Source organism: Monodon monoceros, unplaced genomic scaffold (genome assembly GCF_005190385.1).
Source record: "Monodon monoceros isolate NGI ecotype Baffin Bay Population unplaced genomic scaffold, NGI_Narwhal_1 Super_Scaffold_14, whole genome shotgun sequence".
NCBI lineage: Eukaryota > Metazoa > Chordata > Mammalia > Artiodactyla > Monodontidae > Monodon > Monodon monoceros.
Window position 1 is genome coordinate 55,905,183 of NW_021703770.1, and position 11,013 is coordinate 55,916,195.

Consider the following 11,013-nt stretch of genomic DNA (forward strand, 5'->3'; position numbering starts at 1 on the left):
ATTGAATACCTATCACATGTCCTGGGGAAATGCTTGTCTTCACTGACTTGTAGTTTAGGAGTAGGATAAATAGATACAGATACAGATACAGATACAGATATAGATATATAATTTTATAATTATATATTATAGTATTTTAATTGGGTTAAGAACATTATAAAAATATACATGGTACATTATGGGCATACCTCTTAGAGTCAGAGAAAATTTCCAGGCGATTAATTAACAAAACTTCTGAATGTAGAGTTTCAAAGAAGAGAAAGAATAAATAAGGCAACCATGAGAGGAAAAGCCATCTCTTAAGGATGGGGAAGTATGAATACAGGGGAGACCTTGGCCAGAAACAGTGTGGTGAATGGAGGAGCACCGCAAGTGATGAGTGACACGAGGATAGAAAGAGAAGTAGATATAAGATGATGGGCCAGCTTTTTTAGCTAGGGTGTTTGGACTTTATCTGGTAAGAAATGGGGAGCCTTTGAAGGATTCTTATACACTAAGAACTTTTTTTTTTGTCTGATATCTGCAACTTTGCCATTTCCTATTTGAATGTATTTCATCTTACTTGCTTTCTCCACAGTGATTATCATTAAAGTCCTCCAATAGAAAAGCATCTCTCTGTGTGTCTCCCAAAGTAGCTAAGAAAGGAAGAGTGAGGGAGTTGGCTTTACATTCTGCAACTAGGCTTGGATTTAAAAAAGAAAATAAAACAAGAGATGGAATGGACTGTACGAGCACACAGGAATCGAAAAAGGAAGAAAGCATGCAGACAGCCTGGAGCAGAGGGAGGAACACACCCTTGGGGCTCTCATAACCTTCCCAGGTAGGAAATTGGAAGCTCTAGCAAGGTTTGCTTACTCAGTTTGAGTAACAGAAACCTGAGTTTATATGCAAGAAACTTGGTGATCCACAAACTCTTGATTTTGGTTAATATTGGAGTGAGAAATGTCTTGGTTTATTTTTTTAAAGAAAGCTTTATAGAATATTTTGAATTTTCCATGTCACTTCTAATGTGTAATTAAGTGACACACCAGTGTAAAATGAGTCTTTTCATACAATTTTCCAAGGGTAATTATATATAATTGAAGAGAAATAAGAGCTGCTCCTACTTTAAGTTGGTGAGTACATCATACCATCATTTATGATTCATATGATAATCATACCCACAGCCTAATAAGATCAAAATGCGTGTTTCTAAGCAAGGACGCTGACTAACTGGCATAGTATACTGAGCAATTAAAACGGAAACAGCTCCCAGCAAAATATTCAAGTTTGCAAAGAAAGATGAATTTTTAGAGCCTGTTGGGAAACAATCTTCCATGGGTTTCTCACATTTCTACACATCTTGTGAAGTGAGGCATTGACTACCCTTTGTTTCAAGTCACTAACTACCCTTTGTTCCAGACTATTTTTTTCAAGGATGTTTGTATAACAAACACCCTTGGAAAATATATTGTCTCCCTTCAGAGCAAAAGACAGTTTTGCTTAGAGTCTTGAGAGGTAGAGACGTGTCTCCCTGCAGAGCGAAGGGCCATTACACTGCCCGTTATAAACACTCAGGTTCCCTAAACTCAGGGATCCTCTCTGAGTCCAGTAATACATACTGTACACACAGGCATCCATCTGGGCCCATTCACATTGCACTGTGGAACTAGGAGCCACGGAAAACTGGTGCAAATATGCCAGGGTTCATACTGCTCACTGATGTGCCGGGAGTGAGAGACGTCTTTGTCTCTGACCTCAGAGTTCCTATCTTCTGCTATCCTATATGACACTGTCACAGGCTACATTCTTCCCTATATGACGCTGTCACAGGCTACATTCTTAGCTTCAAAGTAGAATAAAGTCTCAGACCCTTCACACTTTCAGCAGAGTCAAATGGTCAAGAGAAACTGACTGTTTTGGATGACATTTTAATTGGGGTGGGTCTCTTAACATGGCAACTTACCAATAATCACATCAAAATGTATCATATATCATATGTCCTAAGGAAACTGGCTCTGTGGTATTCAAGGAGACTGGTGCTTTGACTCAGCCTCTCCTAATTCTATGAGAATGTACTAGAAAACTGACATGACAAATATTTCTCCAGGAAGACAATAATTTTTCCTGATTCAGGCACCAATCACCTTTAGCAGGCACCTGCTCCTTTAGCATGTTTCATGAGAGTTATGGGAATATTGATAGAACCTGCAAGGCAGATCGGTGGTTTTGGTTCATTACTGCACCTTCACTTTCAAGTTCTATGGCTTTAAACAAGCTACATATTCTCTTGCAACTTCAGTTTTTTCTGTGTGTGTGTGTGTGCATACGTATAAATACATACATAAGTGTCCCATATACAGGGGTGCCACTTAAGACAGTAGTTATTACCATTTTATAACTTTTATTAATTAATACAGACTACAAGAGTTTGAATTCAGTATCAGGTGTTGATCAGTCTATAATCTTGCTTACATTTTCACATGGGTAATACTCAAGAGCAAGCATTAACTTTCAACTGATGGTTACCCAGAGTCTGTGTTTCCTAGGAATCACTTATATATGTATCAGGTTTCTCACTGTGCTCACTACATTGCAACTTGAAAAATAATTTAACTCATTTATTCAGTACATATTTAGCCATGGAGGAAAAAATATGCTGCTGTCAACTATTTGTCAGACAGAAGCAAACAATTACAATATAACGTGGCAAGTTTAATCCATCTGCCTTTTTATTAGCATAAGGCAGGAATATAAATAAATAAATAATTTGCAAAGATCAAACATGGTGGTTAATTGACATATAAGAGGCAGGTACACACTGCCCTTGAAGCATAGAGAAAGGACTGTCTCTGACTGGAGTAGCGACCTGGGAGATGACAGGTTTGGGGAATTCCAAACTTTATGTTCTTTTGATTGGAAGAAAGCTCTGATCAGCCTCTTATCTCTCCACCTACAGAGTAGACTTAGAATCTTGTTGAACTACTCAGAAAGTCAGTGTATGTAATGTATGCCATCTCTTTATTATCTCCCAAAGCACTTAATGTGATAAGAGAAATAATTACAGTAACTCCTTCAATTTCAAGACAGGCCTCACCCTTGTTCTTGATCTCATTCATTCCTTCTGTCTCAAGAACTTTGGTCCATCATTCATTTTCTCTCTCTTTGGTGCAAAGGCTCTTATCCTAGAAACAATTAGCTTTTCAGGACACCAGTAATTCCCTCAAATGGCATGCAAACTGTAGTAAACATAGTCTGTGTCACACACACCAGAAAAAAGTTAAAAAGGCGGGCTCTGGTGTGTGCTTAATTCCTTTCTCTCTTCTGTGCCTTTCTTATCAGTACATGTAACAAGACAACTTCACAACCCTTCTCTATCTATCATTCCTTTTTTCCTCCTTACCCTACTGCAAAGCTTCTTGGGAAAGTACTAAGTGCTTGCTGCATTTATTTATCATTTGCAGTTTATGCTTCAGCCCACTACTTTCTGGCTTCTAGTACCATAGCTACTGGCTCAAATTGCTCTTGCTAAAGCTTCATGGGACTGAAGTGACCAAAAAATATATATTTATGCAGTCTTATCTTACTTAATAACCATATGTGATGTTGTTTACTACTCCCTTCTCCTCAAGACACTCTGCTGCTTTGACTTTAAGACACCATCAATCCTGTTACCCTCCTACCTCTGTGAGTGCCTTTCTTCAAAGATACTTTTGTTACAAATAGGCCCATCCTTGGCTCCATTCAACAATTCTTCCTGAAAAAATCTTCTGCAAGCTTGCACTTCGCTTTCATTAGTTATGTTTCTGATAACAGCTTAGTGAGCCTTATCCCATCTTACAAAGGAAGTCCAATACCTTACATAGGATTTCTGTGAATTCTTAGGACATTAGGTTTTCAAGGGAATACTTGGCTCCAAATTTCTATAACTTAATCTCACCTGTATTTTATATTCTTCAGTTGTTTTAATCTCACTGCTTTAAGTGTGAAATTTGGCTGTTTTGTTTCCCTTGATTTCCCCCAAAGTAATTCACAAGAGCATGCATGAGCAGCAGTCTTAGCAGAAAGTATAAGGTAAATAATGCCTGTGTGTGTGTGTGTGTGTGTGTGTGTGTGTGTGGCAATGAGGGGAGAGGTGGTATGATTATATTACATCATTTCTCACTGGTCTGTCCAATACTTCACCATATTCCTCAGAACATACTCTTACCCTCAATATTCTCTCCTTGTCTCTTTACTTCTCTGTTTCCAAGCCCTCTCACCGTATTAGTATTAGGCAAACCAATTTAACTTTCTACCCTATAGTCAGTTCTGAGTTTAATTTTGCATATTCAAAGACTCATTATACATCCATTAAAACAGAAATAGAATCTATAGAAAAGAGTCTAATGGAAATTCTACAAAAGAAAATATAAAAACTGAATTATGTACTCAATAAGTTTAACAGTAGGTTAGATGCAGCATAAGAAGAGATTCGTAAACTAAAAGATAGATCAATAGAAAATATCCAGACTGAAGCATGAAGAGAAAACCAGGGAGAAAAATAGAGAAATGAGCACAGTGTTATAGAGTAGATATTGAAATGAGCCACATATCAAGTGGTAAGATCCTAGGTAATAGAATATTTTCAAGGAGCTCCAAAATAACTTCTCCTGAAACAACATCAGACTGAGAAATCTCAACCAGAATCACCTAGTAATTCCTCAAAAAAAAATGCTTTTTAAGCTCTTACATCATATAGAATAATACTAAACATAAAGATGTAGCTAGCAAGGAAATAATCAGGCTTATGGGTAGAAATTAGAATCAGTTGCAATTAAAATTTTAGTTTTAATATATATTAAATGCCTTATAACCTTATGTGGTTACTACTTGTTATTCACAGGAGTTATGTTCTATAAAGTCATTACAAAATCTGAATTAGCAAATACTGAATCATTTCCCCTAGGGGAAGTACAGGATTAGGTTCCTGAGAGCCTCTAGTCACAACATTTTAATCAACCTATCAATACTGTACATAACCTCTCTTATGTATGTTTATGTTTAAAGATATCTTATTTAATATATATCATTGATTCATTAACATTAAGCTCACAGCCAACAGCCAATAACTCATGCCCAAATGAAGCTAATCTAACACACCTATTTTCTCCATAAGGCACATTATATTGTGCCTATTTTCTCCATAAGGCACAATATAATCCCTTGCATTTAGGAATGCTACACAAAACTTCATCACTATGCTTGGGGCCAATTTTACATAGCAAAATCACCAATGAAAAGGACAACGTTGTAGAAAATGTGGCACTAAATATACAGTGAAGAGGATGCTTGTTTACAGACTGAGATCTGAAATAAGAAGGAAGTGCTGCCTTGTTCCACTGGGAATATGTACATCAGGTGACTCAAATTTTTTGCTACTCTGTATATGTGCATGTCTGTGAATGATCAACAAAGTGCCATGAAGATTGATTTGGGTTACAAGCAAATTTTAGCAAGTAGGTGAATTCACAAATACAGAATTTGTGAATAATGATCAAACATGTGTGTGTTTGATCATTATAATAATGATCAAATATATGTATGATCATACAGTTTTTTATGTATATTAGAATGAGGCATGTAGAAATTGTGACACACTTTCCTAAACAAAAGAAGAAAGAAACTTCAGTAAGGGCAATCTCTCCCACACCTCCACCCCAGCACTCCCCGTGCTCCAAGCCCTGATTTTCTTTGTTTTTTTAGAACTTAGTATCTTCCATTTATTTGCCTATTTATTAACTCACTCATCCATTTATTCATTTATTTATTGTATTTATTACTCATTTTCTGTCTTCCTCTTCTGTGTCACAAAGACAGGGACCTTTGTTTTGCTCACTGATAGATCCCAATGGAAAAATTAGAAAGAAGGAATTAGCTTTAATGTGTTTCTCCTACTCACCTCTTACTAAAGTTTGAGGCTTATGGTGCTTGGTGCAGAACATAGTAAGATAGGAGATATAAAGTAGTGGGAAAAGTATTGAAGTAATTAGAGACCCAGGTCTGACAGCCCCACTTTAGTAAATTCTTATCTTGGTAATCTCATCACTCTGAGCCTTGCTTAACTCTACTAAAAAATAGAAGTAATAATTACCCCTGTGCAAATCAAGGAGTTACCAATTATCAAGTATTAACAAATAAGAGCATACAGCCTTGGAACACTCCAAGTAAACATAAAGTCTTTTTATTTTAGTAAGGGCTCAAAAACAACTATACAAAAAATGATATCAAATTAGAAATTCTTGGATATTTCCATTTAAGCTCAGCAAAGGTACCTTTTTCTCATATGTCCTTCCCTACTTTTATCTTACTTTTAGTTTTTTTGTTTGTTTGTTTGTTTCCGGTACGCGGGTCTCTCACTGTTGTTGCCTCTCCCGTTGTGGAGCACAGGCTCCGGATGCGCAGGCTCGGCGGCCATGGCTCACAGGCCCAGCTGCTCCGCGGCATGTGGGATCTTCCCGGACCAGGGCACGAACCTGCGTCCCCTGCATCAGCAGGCGGACTCTCAACCACTGCGCCACCAGGGAAGCCCTTACTTTTCGTTTTTAAGTGATGTATACTTTAGATGTCTGTTGTGATTCTCCACAATTCTACACAAGATTATAACAATTTCAAATATTATGCTAAAAAAAATAGTCAAAATCAAGAAAATAAGCTAACAAAGATACCAAGGTAACAAGATACTAATTGTCTGAAAAAAAGAATAACTCAGGAAAAAAACAAGATATTGAGGAATGTATTGATTCACTTTAACTAGTACTTTAGTTCCTTGCATTAAATGCACTAGAAGAAATCAAAACATACATTTTCTATATGATCTTCTATAATACAAATGTGGATGCACAGGGGGAAAAAAGTGAAATCTCTTTATGGAATCAAGGACAGTACTGTTAATTTCTCTCTTTTTATGATGGGATTGTTTTTCTCATGAGATTTTGTCAGGCCCTTGAAATTGGTGTCACTTTTGATTAATTCTTTTTGTACTGTGATGACAGCTAATGGAATGATTTGAAAGCTATTTGCTTTACAAAAAAGATCCAATATAGCTGCCTTTTGTGCCCATTCTTAAAGCTTTTACTTCTTTTTCTTGAAATAATTAGTAAAAGAGAAGAAAGATTGCTGTAATTACTAAACATTATAAACTATATCTGGGTGCCTGACATTCACAGGAGCTGTCATTAAAATTAGATCACTTGTCTCACTTTAAGGAAATGTTACTTTTTACTATGCTGATGATATAATCTGAAAAATATCTTGACAGGATACTAATTCTGAAAACAGAATAAAGGCCCTTCGATACATACTTATTTTTTCCTTACTCAGAAATCTATAAGGTGATTAAAGTTGTGCCTTCAAGTATATCAAGTCCTTTACAATTGGCATTGTAAAAATGGATCAAAGCCATCAATTATTTCATAAGAACCACCAGAGTTCAAGGATAATAATTATAAATCAATTTTAAAGACAGATCAAAAGTAAAAGGTAAGAATAGCCTTTCAATCCTGTTCAAGTAATCAACTGATTTGCATTAGGGGCAAGGCTGAGTAAAAAGCTTTTAATATGCACAATGATTTCAAGTATTTCCTTTTCCCTGTTAAAGTTAACACTTGTATACTCCAACATTTTTTCATTAGTCCCTTATTTGTTGGTATTATAGTAAATACTATCACAAAATGACTAGAGTAATTTTCTCCTGATGACATAGCAATATTCTTATATTGCCAATAAATGCATGAATTTTTGTTAACAAATGTGATCAAAATACTGCCATATGCAGATAACAGAAATACTTGAGACAAAGGGGAAAATAAGTAGCATGAGAAATAAAGCCTCAAGTCAAAACTTTATCAATGAAAATCCAGATATTCCTCCAGACACAGAAATATATAACTACCTAAATTACAATCTGAAAGGACCAAAGATCTTAAATTATCTTAATTAAACATACTACAGTGGCAAGAAAATTCAAAAGCTATACAAATGTAAATGTTTTTAATTTGCTGAATAATTAAATGGTCTTTAACAACAAAATGTTATGTTATGCATCTTATATTTCCTTGCTATGTAGGGTACATAATTATGGTAGCTATGAAAACCAACAATAAAAACATTTGAAATTAATGGTACCTAAAGTTATGCTTGGAAATTAATGCTCTTCCCCGCCCTGAAACAACAAAGTTGATTCTATTAAATGTGATAAATGAAATGTAAATTAAAATTTTAATAAGGTGCTTGTTAATCCATTTGTTCACAGCTAACTTGAACTCAGTTAAATTAGCTTCTTATTATGAGCACTAGAGATATGAGTTCTTCTAAATCTCAAGGGCAAATAAGTGTTAGAGGACTGCTTTTCCCATGATAGCTCCATAAATTGTTATTAAAATTATTCACTAGATACTTTTTCTGTGATGCATTTCATTTAGAAAATCAAAACTGTGTTGTTAAAGAGAGCAAAAGCCCTCCAACAGCAATCACAACACCAGATACAAAGGCAAAATAAAACTACATATGAGCTATTCTGGGATTTTTATCATTGCCTTGACATTTTATCTCCATGAATTGAAGAAAATAGTCTTCAAATAATTGTAAAATATTACTCAGTTTCTGAGGCACAGGGTTACTCCTGGAAAGTTTGGAAAAATTTTAATATTTGTTTAATATTCTTTTTAACCTCCAGGATAGAGTTTCTCAACTTTGGGCACCTGCAGACAGATTATCTAGTTAATGCAGTGTGTCTAGTGAAAATAATAATATCAATTTTACGTTAAACATTTTAAATAATTCATCATTAAAAACAAAAACTAAATGATGATTAAAATTCATAATAATAATTAATTTTCCATGAGAGAGATATATTTTACAGTGTTTACCAAGAAGGATAGTCTGAGACTAGATCATTACTAAGACCATCACTAAGTAGAGTCCAACCAGCTGGTTTTACTTCTTACCCTTTATTTCTACAACATGGGAAAGCCTATGTTATAACTGTAGATCTTCTAAAATAGCAATCTGCACTTGGTGGTTCTCCCAGGCAAATCTTAACACTCAAATCAAGCATGGACATGAGCTCTTCAACAAATAAAGCCAGTATTGTGTTTCATGAGATGCCAAATTAACAATTATTGTAGGTGGAAAGGGTATGAGTTTCTAGCACTCCTGGAAATAAGGTGGTAAAAACTGCAGAAAATGCAAATTAAAAAAAAATAAGCCACAGTTTACAATGATAGTAAGTAAATGCTACTTAAGAACGAATGGTTTTTAAGCATATTTACCACATTTGAAAATAATTATGGAACCTGGAATATCCAAAGCAAAGCAATCTTGATAAAGAAAAACAAAGTTAGAAGATTTGCACATCATTTCAGAAGTTATTACAAAGCTACAGCAATCAACAGTGTACTAGCATAAGAACAGATACACAGATCAATCAAATAAGATTAAGAGTCCAGAACTGAATCCATATATCTATGGTCAATTGATTTCAAACAAGGGTGTCAAGACGATTCAATGGAGACGGAATAATTTTTTCAACAAATGTTTCTGGGACATTAGAATGGATCATAGATTTAATGTAAGAACTAAACTTATAAAACTCTTGGAAAAAATCATAGATGTAAATATTTGTAAACGGATTAGGCAATGTATTCCTAGAAATAACACCAAAAGCACAATGGACAAAAGAAAATACAGATAACCTGGGCACCCAGGACAGCTGGTCCTTGAGTATCATGGAGCTCTCACAGCAGCCCTGAACTGGTATCATTCAGCTCTCTTTTTACAAAAGTGAACTTCTATCTTGCTTGAAAAAAAACCATATAGATAGATAGATAACCTGGAATGCATCAAATTTAGAAAAGTTTGTGCTTTAAAGGACAACATAAGAAAATGAAATGACAACTCATAGAATGGGACAAAATATTTACAACTATATATCTGAAAAGCAATTTGTATCTAGAATATATAAGGAACTCATAACTTGACAATAAAAAGACAACCTAATTTTTTTTTTTTTTTTGGCATGCGGGCCCCTCACTGCTGTGGCCTCTCTCGTCGCAGAGCACAGGCTCCAGACGCGCAGGCTCAGCGGCCATGGCTTACGGGCCCAGCCGCTCCGCGGCATGTGGGATTCTCCCGGACCGGGGCACGAACCCGTGTCCCCTGCATCGGCAGGCAGACTCGCAACCACTGGGCCACCAGGGAAGCCCAAAGACAACCTAATTTGAAAACTGGGCACAGAATTTAAGTAGATATTTCTCCAAAGAAGCTTTACAAATGTCCAATAAGTATATGAAAAATCTTCATCATCAATAATCATTAGGAAATATGCATCAAAACCGCAATGAGATATCACTTCTAGGATGATTAAAATAAAAAAGGCATATAATAACAAATGGTGGTGAGGATGAGGAGAAATTGGGATCCTCATTCATTGTTGGTTGAATTATAAAATGTTGCAGCCACTTCAAAAAACATTTTGACAGTTTCTAAAAATGTTAAACATAGAATTATCATATGACCTAGTGGTTCTATTCCTAGCTATGTAACCAAGAAAAATAAAAATATATGTCTACACAAATGTTCAGAGCAACATTAGTCATAGTAACCAAAAAAGTAGAAACAACTTAAATGTCTAATTACTGATGAATGGATAAACAAATATTCATTCAGTGGAATATTATTCAAGTGTTAAAATAAATGAAATACAGACATATGCTAAAATATGGGTGAATTTTGAAAGCATATATTAAATGAAAGAAGACAGTTAGTTAACAAAAGACCACATGTTCCAGTTTTCATTTTTGTGAAATGTACAGAATAAGTAAATCAATTGAAACAGAAAATATAATAGTGGTTGCTAGAAGCTGAGTGAAGGAGAGAATGGAGAATAACTGCTAATGGGAATAAAGTCTCTTTTGGGGATGATGAAATATCCTAAAATTAGTGATGAAGATAGATCAACTTTGAAAATATACTAAAAACGGTTGAAGTGTATAT